We start from the raw sequence: 13,605 nt of genomic DNA on the forward strand, positions 1-13,605 counted from the left end.
CCCCCTTTTAACTCAGTACCCCCAAATCTTGCTCTGGAGCAACAGTTCCTGCTCTAAGGAGAAAAAAAAAAAATGATGACATAGGAGAAGATAAAATCATCATCAGTAAGCAGAAAAACTCCCTGTGAGTTTTCTTTAGGGACTCTCAAGACACACGGACGTCTCAAGACACAAGGACATAGGACCTTCTAAAGCATTTTCACACCATGTTTTTCTGAAACTCTGGCTTTCGAATGTTTTGGATTGCCTGCCTTATTAGTAGAATCACACACCACCAAGAGAGGTCTATTTATTCATTAATTATATTCACACAACAGTGTGTGTATTGCTGACTGTATTTACAGTGAAAGTTCCAGCAGCATGTGTCCCCTGCTGTGCAGGAGTTCCAGTCAATAAATAGGAAGGAAGACCAGGCAAGCCTCATAACCCTCCTACCACACAGTCAACCACGACTCAGAGGCGAAGGGACTGGCGCAAGTCAGACAGCGAGGAACTGGGGAAAAGGAGTAAGAGCCCCCTTCCGATGGCTGAGGGACCCCTCCTCTCCACCTGGCGGCCTCCCTGGGGCCCCGTCTCAGCCACACTCGGCACGCGCTGCAATTCTTCCTTCCAAGTTCCAGATCCATCTTTTTCCCGCTATCCCAGCGAGGATGGATCCAGTTACATCAGTTCCTGGTGATTTCCACATTTTTCTTCTTGCTTTCCCTATTTTATCATTCTCACCTGGAACACAGGGTGAGCCTTGCTGTTGGATGGAGGCGGGGAGGACGGGGCAGGGGTGCGGTGTTCTCCTCTCTTTCTCCCAGATCCATTAAGTGGGGTAAGGATGTGCACCTTGCCCCCCACCACGGGGGCTCACCAAGCCCAAGGGTTAATGTGTTCCTCGACCTGTTTGCTGAAAGTAGATGTTCTCTCCAGCAGAAGGCCCATGTGATGTGATTTACTTGGAGGGGCTCCTCTTGATACGCAGCACCTGGCCACCACCCTTCCCTGACCGAGAAGGCTCTGAGAAGGCATCTGTAGAAGCACACATTCCCCCGTACCTGATTCCAGTGTAAACACTTGCAAACAATGAAAAAAACCACAGCGCGGGCAACCAAGACATCAGCTGCTCCACTAGGGGCTCCAGGAAGTGAGCTGAGACTAGGAGGGGACTGGAAGACGGTTGAGTGGCACACAGTACCCTCCCTCTGGAGGCCCTGAGGTCTAGTCCAAGAGTCATTGTTTAACCAAGGTGGGACACTCCCCGATGAGCACATATAAGGAGGAGCCTACTGCGGGAAGAAACCCGGACTCCGGACTCTACCAACATTGCCGGTCTGCATGTTCCCTGGAGACGCGACCCTCGTCTACCACGGCCACTTTCCCTCCTACAAAGCTGCTGCTGCTGAGTGTGGGGTACCTGGCCAGCCGTCCCCTGGCTCCCGCGGGAATACCACTCACATCAGGTACACCCGTTAGGAAGCAGGTAGGATGTGCGCGGTGACCTCTCTGGGCTTTGGACCAAGGTAGTGGTCCAAACTTCAGTGAGCAAATGAATTCCCCCAAAGAGCGTCTTAATTATGTAGATTCTACGTCTACCCTCCAGAGAGGTGTCTGCAGAAGCTCCAAAAACTCAGGACTTCTGGCCCAAAGGGTCCAATGTTAGGCTTGAAGGAACGCTAGAGCAAAGGATGAGTTGCCTTGATAAGAGAAGATCATTCACGCTTGGCCTATGTCCTCTCACAGCAAGTCACCTTAGCTTTTGTGCTCCAAGTCCCAACCTCAAGGGCTACACTGACTATAAGGGACACCCCGATGGGAGGAATCCTGTCTCCTTGTTCACCCATGTTCAATTTCTGACACGTAGTACATGTTTCATATTTGCTGAAGGAAGGAAAGGGGCTCAGGGCTTGCCTTTTGTTTTCAAATGATCTAGCTTCAAAATTACGGGAACAAAGTTGAGAAATCTGGGTTAACCATAACACTGATCACCGCGTCAGAGATCAAGGCAGCTCCACTGACCCTAGAGCTGTGGACGGTCGATGCCTGTGCCTCTTGGGCTGCTCAGGCTGGGTCCTCCTGGAGATGCGATTCTGTGCTTAGGGAGATAGCTTTCGCTGTTTGGCTTGAACCCAAGCTAACCAGACTAGAGTAAGTGCAGACATTTTCCCTCTGTGGTTAGAGTGGGGCTATGACCTGTCCGGGGATAGAAATCAAACTTCTCTGACCCCCAGGTGGCATAAACAGAATGATTCGGCCAATCTTCTTGAATCGTTCCAACTGTCCCACTCACCTGTCCCGGCTAGAACGAAACCCTTTCTTTCTTTTCTTCCTTCTCTCCATTTTCTTTCTTTTCTATTTTTGCTGGGTGATAGCTTCAGGAGGACTCCATATTCACCAGATGAGAGTCGAACCCTCCCACAGGTGTTTGTGCCTCCTACAGTCCCCTCCCTCTGATGCAGATTCTCCTAGAAAGGTTCTGAAAAGGGCCAAAACAGAGAAACTGGTCAAACTGAGCAGGCCTGCGCTTCCCGTCCCCAACGCCAGGCTTCAGGTCCCCCCATCCTGGGTTCCAGCTGGCTTCTGTCTTGGTCCTTGAATTCTCAGGGGACTGTTCTCTACCATGCACTGCTTTTTGCTTTGCACAAACCATTTTGAAGAAAGAATTCTGTGATCTAATGGAAAGGCTGTGCATGCCCACCAGTCTGCAAAGCTGGTTCCCCCAATAAGCAACCAGGAGAGCATGGCCAGACCCGATTTCACCATTTAATAAGTAAGTTAGTTGAACAAGGTGATCCTAAAGGGGGTCTTCCAGCTCCTTGGAAGCGGAGCCCTTCCTGCTGAAAGGCATCTACTGGTTGTCTGGTCCTGCTCAGAGGCCGTCTAATTAGCTGATAAACAAATGCCAGTTTTTAAGAGCTGGTATAGGGGTGTGGCAATGAACGCTGGTTCCGCGGCAGCCGCCTCTGCTGGAGTTGTAGGGAGGATGCTCCGTGTCCTATACCGAGTGTGGAGTGACGCAGGAGGGGCTGCCTCTCGGCCCCTGCACTCTGGGATTCACATTCTCACTCTGCTCAATAGCCATGAGGGACATTAAAAACTGAGAGTGGCCAGGACCTTTGGTTCATTTCTCTCTGAAACGATGGTCCCTTGGGCGATACTCTGCCTTCCGATCCCTGGCTGGGTCAGCCCTGCTGGCTGGCCCCCCATAACTGTTGATCAGGCCTGACCAGGATCTCCCGCAGCTCCAAGATTGGAGCTGAAGCCCCCGAGGGCCGTCTCCATCGGGAGTAACCACACACCTGCTTCAGGAGACGCAGCCAGTGACCCCCATCTGGATCACTGCTGGGCACCGGGGAGGTCCTAGGACTGTTGCCTTGGTTCTCCTCACCAAACATCACGTCTTGTCCCCAGTCTAATCCTTACCCAGAAGTGGCTTCCAACCAGTAACCTACATTGTTATGTTCCATCTCCCAAATGCCCAGCATCCTCTTAAGTTCTAAAGAAACTTTTAGATGGCCTTACCTTGGGGAGAAACTCTGGGCAGAGGCTTTCAGGACGGGCTGGCTCCCAGGACTCTGGACTGCCGGCCACCGCGGGTACATCCCTTCAACTCCGAGGCCATTCTGAGCCCTGCTGTCTGCCTGATATTGTCTACAAACACTGTGTTCTTCCTGGAACCAAGTCACTTTCTCCAGATGGGTACAGACCTTCCCCCCTACCCCCCCACCCCACCCCAACTCCCTTGGGGCCTCGCCTGTTCTGACACCTAGCCCAGGGGCAGGCGGAGGCTTCCTGGGGCAGCATCTCCTCCTGGCTCAAACCGAGGGTCTGCAGGCACAGTCCCTCACTCTCCTGGCCTGCCCTTCCCCTTCCCACCAGGGCCTTGTCATACCCCTAGCAGGCAGGTTCCTAGACCCTTTGCTCCCCTTTCTCCAGTCTGCTCTGCCTATTGAAGCCCTCCTCACATGCTCCGGCCTTCTTGGTTTTTTTTTTAAAGGGTGGAATGAGAAAGAATGAAGGAAGGGGCATGGGAAATCTCAGAGGCCTAAACCCCCCTCAGCCTGCTTCTCTCTGCCTCACTCACCTTCTCACACATACATGCATTTTCTTTCATGGTGCTCTTCGACATGCTTAATCCAGAAGATACTCTCAAAAGATTTTCGTTTCCCACTGAGCCCATGCCTTGTCCCTGTCCCCATAAGCATGACCACATCTAACGGGGTCTGAAATCCACTTGATTTCAGAAAAGGCTCTGAGCAAGCAACTTGGCCTGCGCCTTCTTGGGAGACACCATTGTCCTAAGTCCTGGAGCTGGCTTGGCCAAAGGAGTCTCTCCCTTGGAGTGCTTGGCTGCTGGTGCTACTGACCCTCTCTCCTCCCCTGCCATCCCCACACCACGGTGGGGAGCAGCCATGGGTAGAGCCAGCACCAGGCTCCCAGTCCCACACTCTGCCCTATCGCCTCTGTGGCCTCCCCAGGCCTGAGATGCCCAGAAATGCCAGGTGTACACGGGGATGCCCAAGCTCCAACTGCTGGCACCCCTGGGCTGTGGCCAGAGCCGTGCCCTGGATCTCACCCTATGGACCAGTTGTCATAGGTGGGGATTTCAGAGCGGTCCCTGGGACAGGAAGGGTGTCTCTGCCATTGGACACCTGAGTGCTCACATCTGAGAGGTAAGAGAGCCAGAGATGTTCGGGCTCTGATTCAACACCACAAGATGCAGGGCTTGCATGAGAATGACTTTCCCTAGCAGGTTTTGGCCTTCCTGCTCTCCTGTTCTTCCTCAGGATCTCCATCTCCATCGACCCATCGGCTGTCTGTCTCCATCTCCACCGACTCACAGGCTGTCTGTATTTCTGTCTCCCTGCCCCTCTCCATCAGGGTGCTCTGTCCCTTCCCTGTCTCTATCTCCTCTGTTTTCGAAGGAATTGATTATCTAAATGTGGTAACAACTTCCAAAGAATCTTAAAAAAGAGAAAAGGCCCTAAACCCGCAGGGCCTGCCTGGTTCCTGCTCTGGTTCTTGCCTTTGGGAGGTGAGCCGTCTGGATCCTGGGCTACCCAGGGAGAATGGGTCAGAAATAGCAGCTCGTAAGACCTGGATTATAGGTAACAGGCTCCAGTGTCCTAAAGCCCCCTAATTTGCTTAAGAAGGAGCTGGAATTAGCTAAGTAGAAAGTATATTTTCTCTTGATGGATGGGGGAAAAAGAAAAAAAAAAAAAACCTGTGCCTTAAAATCCAAGATCATACCAAATGATCTAGAACCCAGAAAAAACGTTCCATCTTGTCCTCAGAATACATCACCAGTCTACTCAGGAACTTTCTAGGCTTCCTCTGTGATTAAATGACACCTACTGGAGAACTTTGGGGATGGGAAGTATATACTTTCCATGCAAAGGCAAAGTCCATTTTTTTTTTTTTTTTATGTTTGCACACGATGAACCCAATTTAACTGAAAGGAATAATCTATTCAGTGGGCTGCTATTTCATTTTCTGCCCAGCAATATCCGTTAGGGTACATAACCCACATTCTCTGTTCCAGAAACAGAACATTACATAACATTACAGCTACTAGAAAGTCCAGCCTTCCCAGAGTTCCAAAGGGTAAGGGGAGGGGGGTGGCGTGCCTGCGGTTCACAACCTCAGTGGAGTGGCACTGACTCCCCCTGCCTGGCAAGGATTGTTTGTTATCCCCCAGGGGCTTCTGCGAGGGACACATCAGCTAAGGTCTCCGAGCTCCCTGAGACCCTAGGTCCCAGGAGAAGCTGCGTCCACTTGGTGCGGGCACCAGGGAGTGAGCAGGATGGGGCTGCACTGTCTCTGGGCCACAGAGGGTGGTTTTGGCTTCCTGCCTCTCCCACACCAGACCCCGCATCTCCAGCATCTCCCAGGCTGTCAGCCCGGAGTCCCTGGAAGGCAAGGCGTGGTTCTGTTCTGCATACTTACTTCTTTGCCGGTTCCAGGTCTGGGGGCTTTCCAAATCTGAAGCCATGCTAGAACCTTCTTCCATTTCTCTGGTTCCCATGGCCCTTGGTGGGTGAGAGGTGACCTCCGACCCCTCTCAGCCCTAATGACACAGAAAAGAAGACGCCCCTTAGCAGGGACAGTGACCTGCTTTGGCCTGTAGGCCAGACCATCTGCCACGAAACTGGGGGTTGAACAGGAGTCTCCTCCAAGTGCTGGCCAGACTTCTCTGACCATAAGCCTCAGTTTCTCCTTCTGCATAGTGAGCCCACAGAGTCTTCCTCTGAGGCCTGCCTTTCTCGGGGCCATACACCACCACACTCATGGCTTTCAGGCCTCAAAGGCCAGAAAGTCACTGAGCTGACTCTGAAGTGGGGGAGGCATGGGCCTAGATGTTAGGTTCTTCTCTAAACCCTAAAATTCATGTCCATGTTGACCTTTATGCCACCTCAGACGAGGTCTCCTTGAGAAATAATCCGATGCCTTCCCAACTCATAGTCAATTTGTGTACGTTCAAAATTCGCTTTTCCTCTTTTTCCATTTACCTCTCCCCTTTCCCTCCTTCTCTCCCCCTCTCTGTTTCCCCCTGCCTTCATCTCTCCCTTTCCCCTCCTCCTCCCCCCCTCCTTCCTCCCCCTCTGCCTCTCCGAAGCCCTGAGGTGTGCCTAGGTGTCAGATAGCTGAAAGTGGTTTGCACAGGGCTTTTTTCCGCTAGAGAGCCGTTAAGTGGCTTATTTTCTCCACTCGGGTGGCTAAATTATTCTCAATGTGTTAAACAGTGTAATTAAACACATACACACGCGAGTGCGCCGGGCCCCGTCCCCCACCCCCCTTCCTTGCTCCTTGTCAGCACAGAGAGTGTCAGCCCCCGCCTTCAAGCTCTGTTAGTTTTAATTTGAGTTGTGGAATTAGTAATGGGTTTTGCTGGAACACTGTTGTGGGAAATAGATCGCTCCTCGTGCAGGGTTTGGGCACCATTTCAAATGAGTATTTGTTAAGAGGAAAACCATCCCTTGTCATGTTCTGCTACATTACATCAGATTTATTTCCATTGTTCTGAAAAACACCAGCCAGGAGAGAGCTGCGTGCATCACTCCCGGGCAGGGAACAATTGAACTCAGGCTTCCTGTTTCGTAGCTGATTGAAAACAAAATGCAAACAGCATCGGCCTTTGTTGCTGGGACTTGCTAAGCTCCTCCTGGAGGCACAGACAGTCAGCGCAGGCTCTGCACCTGTCACTGTGAAGCCCGTGAGCCGCTGGCCGGTGACAGCGTGCTTTAGTGGCAAAGCTTGGATGTGGAGGAAAAGCGGTGGAGAGAAGCCCAGCAGGTCAAAGTTGAAAGGATCCATCCAACGCAAGGAGTCCTCTGCACCCCAACCCCTTTAAGAGCATTCAACCTCAACTTGACCATTGCCACTGAAGAATGCCCATGGCCATTCAAGCCACCGTCGGATCTTTTCTTTGGCACTATCCACTGAGGCAACCACTGGCGTGTGTAGATACCCATGCTTAAATGTAAATTAATTAAAATAAGATGAAATTCAAAATTCAGTTCCTTAGTTGCACTCGCTGTATTTCCAGTGCTCAATAGCCACGTGTGCTAGGCTCTTGGGAATAACTCTGCAGATCAGGAGAGACCCACGGGAAGTCCAGGAGGCAACTGACCAGTGGCTGGCATGCCCGTTCCTGGTTACAGGGCACTGGTCCCCAGGGCACAGGTTCGGGACTAGGGCAGTGGGAGATCCTGACAGGCTGATCATCAGGAGACCTACCACATAGCTTCGCTTATGTCCCATCCAAGCCCTTTATAGGAATCATGCTTGATACCCACCTCGTGCTCTGAGGCTGGTTCATTACTACCTCCAGCCCATTTTATTTATAGGGAAAGGAGGCTCCGATAGAAAGAGCATCGCTAAAGATCACTCAACCCCAAAGCAGCATCTGATGTCAAGCTTAAGTTTATAGTTTCAAGCTGATTCTCCATGCTCTTGACCACCCTCCTATGATGTCTTTTCTCTCTTTTTTAATTTTTTTAAATTTTTAAAGGGACGAGGCAGAGCCCAGTTTTCTGAACAGGAACATGATCCTGGGAAGTCAGAGAAGCAGCAGGCGGGATCCTGATCATGGGACCACGATGGTTAAATCCCTGCTTTCTCTGGAGGGCTGGAAATAGGACTTCTGGGCTGGGTCTGACAGTCACTATTAGGTCTGTTGCTCTGTCTTTCTCCCAGGAAACATTTTTCGATTTCCAATTTCCCAGAAAGTGATCTCTAGTTTCCTTATATGTTTAGCTGATGGCATTTTTGTGCCATTGAAAAAAAATCCCCACTTTTTCCCAGCAGATAAAACCACCCACCAGGAAACCTTACTCACACGCAAAGGGCTCTGTCCTGGCCAGGTACCCTGGGCTACCCTAACACCCTGCTTTGGCTGCCACAGATGTGCTGCTTGCAACGTGGCCCCAGAACTGAATACTAGTGGACTGGATGTCCAGCAGACTCAGGAGCAGCTCTATGAGGGAGTGGGGGAGGCGGCAGGCAGCTACAGTGGTCTGTACAACAGCGCCTTCCCGGAGGGACAGCAGCTCAGAGCGGAGACATCTCACCACGTTGTCCCTTTACAACAGGAAGCCAAGTAAGCCGTACAAAATCTTTTCAAAATGAAACTGAGCCAAGGCAAATCCCACTCACTGTTTACTTGCATGGTTAACTTTTAAATGAGAAGACAGATTCGCAGTTTCCTTGGGTAACTTCCATCCTCTCGGTTTTGAGGTCCTTTAGAATTTTAATTCTGCCATCTGCTTGGATAATTGTTCTTCCTTTATATCATTAAAAATGATGAAAAAGTTAAGAAGTAGCTTCATTTTCATTTCAACGTCTTCATCCAGGATCAAGATAAAAATGTTAAACGGGACAGGACAAGGGCTGGAGTTCTGTGGCTATTACAGCACAGTGATTTTGAGATAATCCAAAATCATTCATCCACAATGTCTGGCTCAGACTCTGAATTCTGTATACTCTTCCTGTACTATATACAACACTAGATTTCTATCCTACCATAACATAGGATACAACCTACCCAGTCTTGCAGTCTCATCCTGTTTCACCATCTTATATAGAGAGAATAAAGGTAAATTATATCAAATACTTTTTTAAAAATCAAGGTATGTTCTATACATATCTCAATACATAGGACCACATAGATGTGGGATTCTTCTGCTCCTCTAAAGTCAGAACTTTTTTCTGGAAGGGAAAAAAGAAAAAAGAGAAGGAAAGTGAAGTAATTGGTTTTGATAAGACTATATTTGCTTCTGGAAACCCAACCATTATTTCCGAAGTGTTCAGAGTTCAAAGTGTTTCTTTGCAAGTCCATTTCAGAATCCTACTTCTTAAAAATCTTATTATAGAGCTATAAACAATTTTTAAGGAAATGCTTCAGGGGAATGACCGTGTTAATTACAAATAAACTTCTCTTTTAAAAAGAGCATCTCTCCTGAAGTTTCTTAAATTAAGTTCCCAAAAGAATTAACATTTGGCTCAATTTATAAAATTTAGACTTCCAAGCAAACAGTCATAACACATTTCTATCTGTATAAAGTAAGGAATATCTGTGTTCATCCAAAGACACTGTCAAGGAAGTAAAAATGTAAGCCACCAACTAGGAGAAGATATGTGCAACACATAGGACCAACAAAAGATGACTATCCACAATAAATAAAGAATTCCCACAAATGAATAAGAAAAAGACAATGCAGTAGATAAATGGGCATAAGATATGGATATTCATCTCACACAAGAGGGACGGCGAACAACAAGTAAACATCTAGAAAGATGCTCAATCTTACCGGTAATCGGGGAAACATAAATTGCGGCTGCAAGGAGTTGGCATTTTACTCCTACCATGTGGGTACAAATAAGATGATGGCCAATACCAAGTCCTAGTGCGGAGATAGAGAGATGGGAACTCTTGCATTGCAGGTGAGATTATAAATTGGTACAATGTTGGAAAATAATTTGGTATATTTAGTGAAGTTGAACATATGCATAGACTCAACCCAGAAATTCCACTCGGTGGTCCTACCACCTCACATACACTCCAATACCTATAAAAGTTTCAATTGTTCCATCTCCCTACCAACACTTAGTATGGTCAGCATTTAAAATTTTAGCCTTTCTAATGGGTGAGTGGTGATTATCTCATTGCAGTAACAATTTGCATTTTACTGGGGACTTAACATGTAAAGCATTTTTTCATGTTGGTAATTGCCTGTTTTTGTTTTCTGGTAAAGTGTTCATATCTCTTGACCATTTTTAATGCGTTCTTTTTCTCTAATCGTTTTAAAAGTGTTCTTCATGTATTCTGGATATAAGTCATTTCCCTGATCTTTGTGTTACATGTATTTTCTCCTGGTCTGTGATTTGCATTTTTGTTTTCTTAATGGTGTCTTTCCTGTTTTGGATGAAGTCTAATTGATCCCCTTATATTTTTCCTTGTAAGGCTCATATTCTTGCATTCTGTAAAAGATACATTTTCTTACCCCTAACTTTGCATTTTTTTCCTGTTTTCCTCTATGCGAGTATTTTCTTCTGTTTTCTTCTTAAAGTGTTATAATTTTAAGTTTTATTTTTAGATTTGTGATCATTTCGACTTGATTTCTGTATATGGTATGAAGTGAGAGTCCATTTTTTTGTTTTGTTTTGTTTTGTACCTTTTTCCATATGGAATTGATCGGCATTATTTTTTTAAAGGTGTTTCTATCTCCATTGAATCACCTTGGAAAGTTTGTCAAAAATCTATTGACCATTTATGTTGCGGTCTGTTTCTGGATTCTCCACTGTGCACTATTGATCTAATTGTATATCTTTTTACCAATAGAAGTCAGGTTGGCTAGGTCCTCTAATATTTTCTTTTCTTTCTTTTTTTTTTTAAGTAGACTCCACACCCAGCCCATTGCAGGGCCTGTATCCATTACTCTAAGATCAAGATCTGAGCCAAGATTAGGAGTCAGACATTTAACCAACTGAGGCACCCAGGAGCCCCAACATTTTCTTAAAAAACAAACAAACAAACAAAACCCACTTCTTTGGTTGTTCTAGGTCCCTTGTACTTAAGTATAAATTTTAGAATAAGTTTGTCAATTTCTTTAACAACAAACAGGCATTCTACAATTTTAGGTGCAATAGTATTGAATCTGTAGATACATTTGGAAAGAATTGCCATCTTGGTAATACTGAAAATTCCAATTAATTTAGGTCTTTAGCTTTTCTCAGCAAAGATTTGTAGTTTTTGACATAGAGAGCATGGATGTTTTTAATTAGACGTTTTCCCCCAAGTATTTGTAATAGAATGCTATTGTTTTCTTATTATTTGCTGCTAGTGTATAATATTATAAGTGATTTTCTTATATTAATCTTGTATCTTTCTAGATATAAACATATAAAATAATTCTAGAATTATTTTCTTATTGAGCTGTCTAGGACCTCCAGTACAATGTTAAATAAAAGTAAAGACACTAAAAAAAACCTGACAATGGGCATTCGTGCCATAAATGTGATTATAAGTGGGAAAAAATACCTTCCCATCACTAAGAATTATTTTAGCTGTCGATTTTTTTTTTTATAGATGCCTATCATTGGTTTGGGAATGTTGTTTACTTTTTCTATGTAACTCTCCTTTGAGAATTTTTAACCATAAATGTTGAATCTTGTCCAAATAAGTTTAATTATTGGCTTTGTAAAAAATATTTTTAATATGGTTAATTACACTGATGATATTTTTCATGTTAAACCAAAACTTACATTCCTAAAATAAACCCCACTTAACCTTGATGTTACTGTTCTTTCTTTTCTTTATTACATTGTTGGATTTGATTTGCTGAAATTTTGTGAAGGATCTTTGCTGTCTCTATTCATGAGGGATAGTGATCCATAATTTTTCTTCCTGTGGTGTGGATTCTTTCATGAGATTTTGTTATTAATGTTATGTTGAATTGATGAAATAAGTTCAGCAGTGCTTCCCTTCTCCTCCAATTTCTGAAGAAGTTTGTGTAAGACTGGTGCTCTTTTGACCTGGAAAGAATAAGAGAATTTTCCAGTAAAACCCCAAGGGCCTGGGGGTTTCTTTTGGGGAGAGCTTTTACTAACAAATTCAATTCCTTGATTAGATACAGAATTATTCAGATTTTCTACTTCTTCTTGTGTCAACTTTGATACATGGTATTTTTCAAGAAATTCATCCATTTCATGTCACAGCAAAATTTTTTTTTAATTAAAAAAATTTTTTTATAAACATATAATGTATTTTTAGCACCAGTGGTACAGGTCTGTGAATCGCCAGGTTTATACACTTCACAGCACTCACCATAGCACATACCCTCCCCAATGTCCATAACCCCACCATCCTTCCTCAACCCCCCTCCGCCCAGCAACCCTCAGTTTGTTTTGTGAGATTAAGAGTCTCTTATGGTTTGTCTCCCTCCTGATCCCATCTACAGCAATTTTTTTTGACATTTAGTTTCTTCACAATAGCCTCTTATGAACACTTTAATATTTATAAGATTTATGATGATGATGATATTGATGATTTGTGTTCACACTCTTTTGTCCTCGACTTAATTCTGGATTTGTCCGTTTTGTTGATCTTCTCAAAGGAGCAGTTTTTGCTTTGCTACTTTTCTCTACAGTTTTCTCTGTTATGATTGTCTTCTTTTGTCTGTATTATTTACTTCCTCCTACTTGTGTTGGGTTTTCTTATTTCCCATTAGATCATCTTGGACTCAGGAATTACTTAAAAATATGTTTAATTCTAGGTATTTGGGGGTTTCCTAACTATCCTTCTAGGAATATTAACTTCTTTTTTATTTATTTATTTATTTATTTATTTGACACAGAGAGAGAGAGAGAGAGAGAGAGATCATAAGCAGGCAGAGAGAGGAGGAAGCAGGCTCACTGCTGAGCAGAGAGCCCGATGTGGGGCTCAATCCCAGGACCCTGAGATCATGACCTGAGCTGAAGGCAGAGGCTTAACCCACTGAGCCACCCAGGTGCCCCAGAATATTAACTTCTAATCTTTTTTTTGTTGTGGTTAGAGAATATTCTGTATGATTCAGTCCTTGGAAATAAATGGTTTTATGGCCCTGTGTATTGTCTGTTTGTGTGACTATATCTCATACATCTGAAAAGAATGTATACACTATAGTTTTTAGATATAGTACAGTATATGTACCAATTACATCAAAGTGATTGACAGTGTCATTCAGATATTTTACATTTTCACTGACTTTTAAAATTTTTGTCTCATTGGCCTGCAAATTACTGAAACGTGTGCTAAACTCCCCTACTATAATTGTGGAATTATTTCTCTCTCGTTTTAATTCTGTTAAGTTTTGGTTCACATATTTTCTCTTTTCTTTTTTTTAGGTGCCTACACAATAATGATTTTGTTTTCTGATAAAATTTTATCAATATTAAATGGCCCACTTTATGCCTGGCAGTACTGTTAGTTATGAAGTCTATTTTTTAAAGACTTTATTTATTTATTTGACAGATCATAAGTAGGCAGAGAGGCAGGCGGGGGGGGGGCGGTGGGAAGCAAGCTGAGCAGAGAACCCCATGTTGGGCTCGATTCCAGGACCCTGAGATCATGACCTGAGCCGA

The 13,605-nt window shown here is 45.2% G+C and overlaps 1 protein-coding gene across 2 annotated transcripts in view; it reads left to right on the plus strand.

The window, feature by feature from the left end:
- The first annotated feature begins 1,269 nt into the window (after positions 1-1,269).
- Positions 1,270-13,605, plus strand: part of CAPN13 (calpain 13) — a 79,725-nt gene continuing 67,389 nt past the window's right edge. For both annotated transcript variants that reach the window (XM_032353054.1, XM_032353053.1), the window contains exon 1: positions 1,270-1,468. The gene's annotated coding sequence lies outside the window, so the exon portion shown is untranslated. The remainder of the gene's footprint in view (positions 1,469-13,605) is intronic.

Source organism: Mustela erminea, chromosome 7 (genome assembly GCF_009829155.1).
Source record: "Mustela erminea isolate mMusErm1 chromosome 7, mMusErm1.Pri, whole genome shotgun sequence".
NCBI classification, from domain to species: Eukaryota; Metazoa; Chordata; class Mammalia; order Carnivora; family Mustelidae; genus Mustela; species Mustela erminea.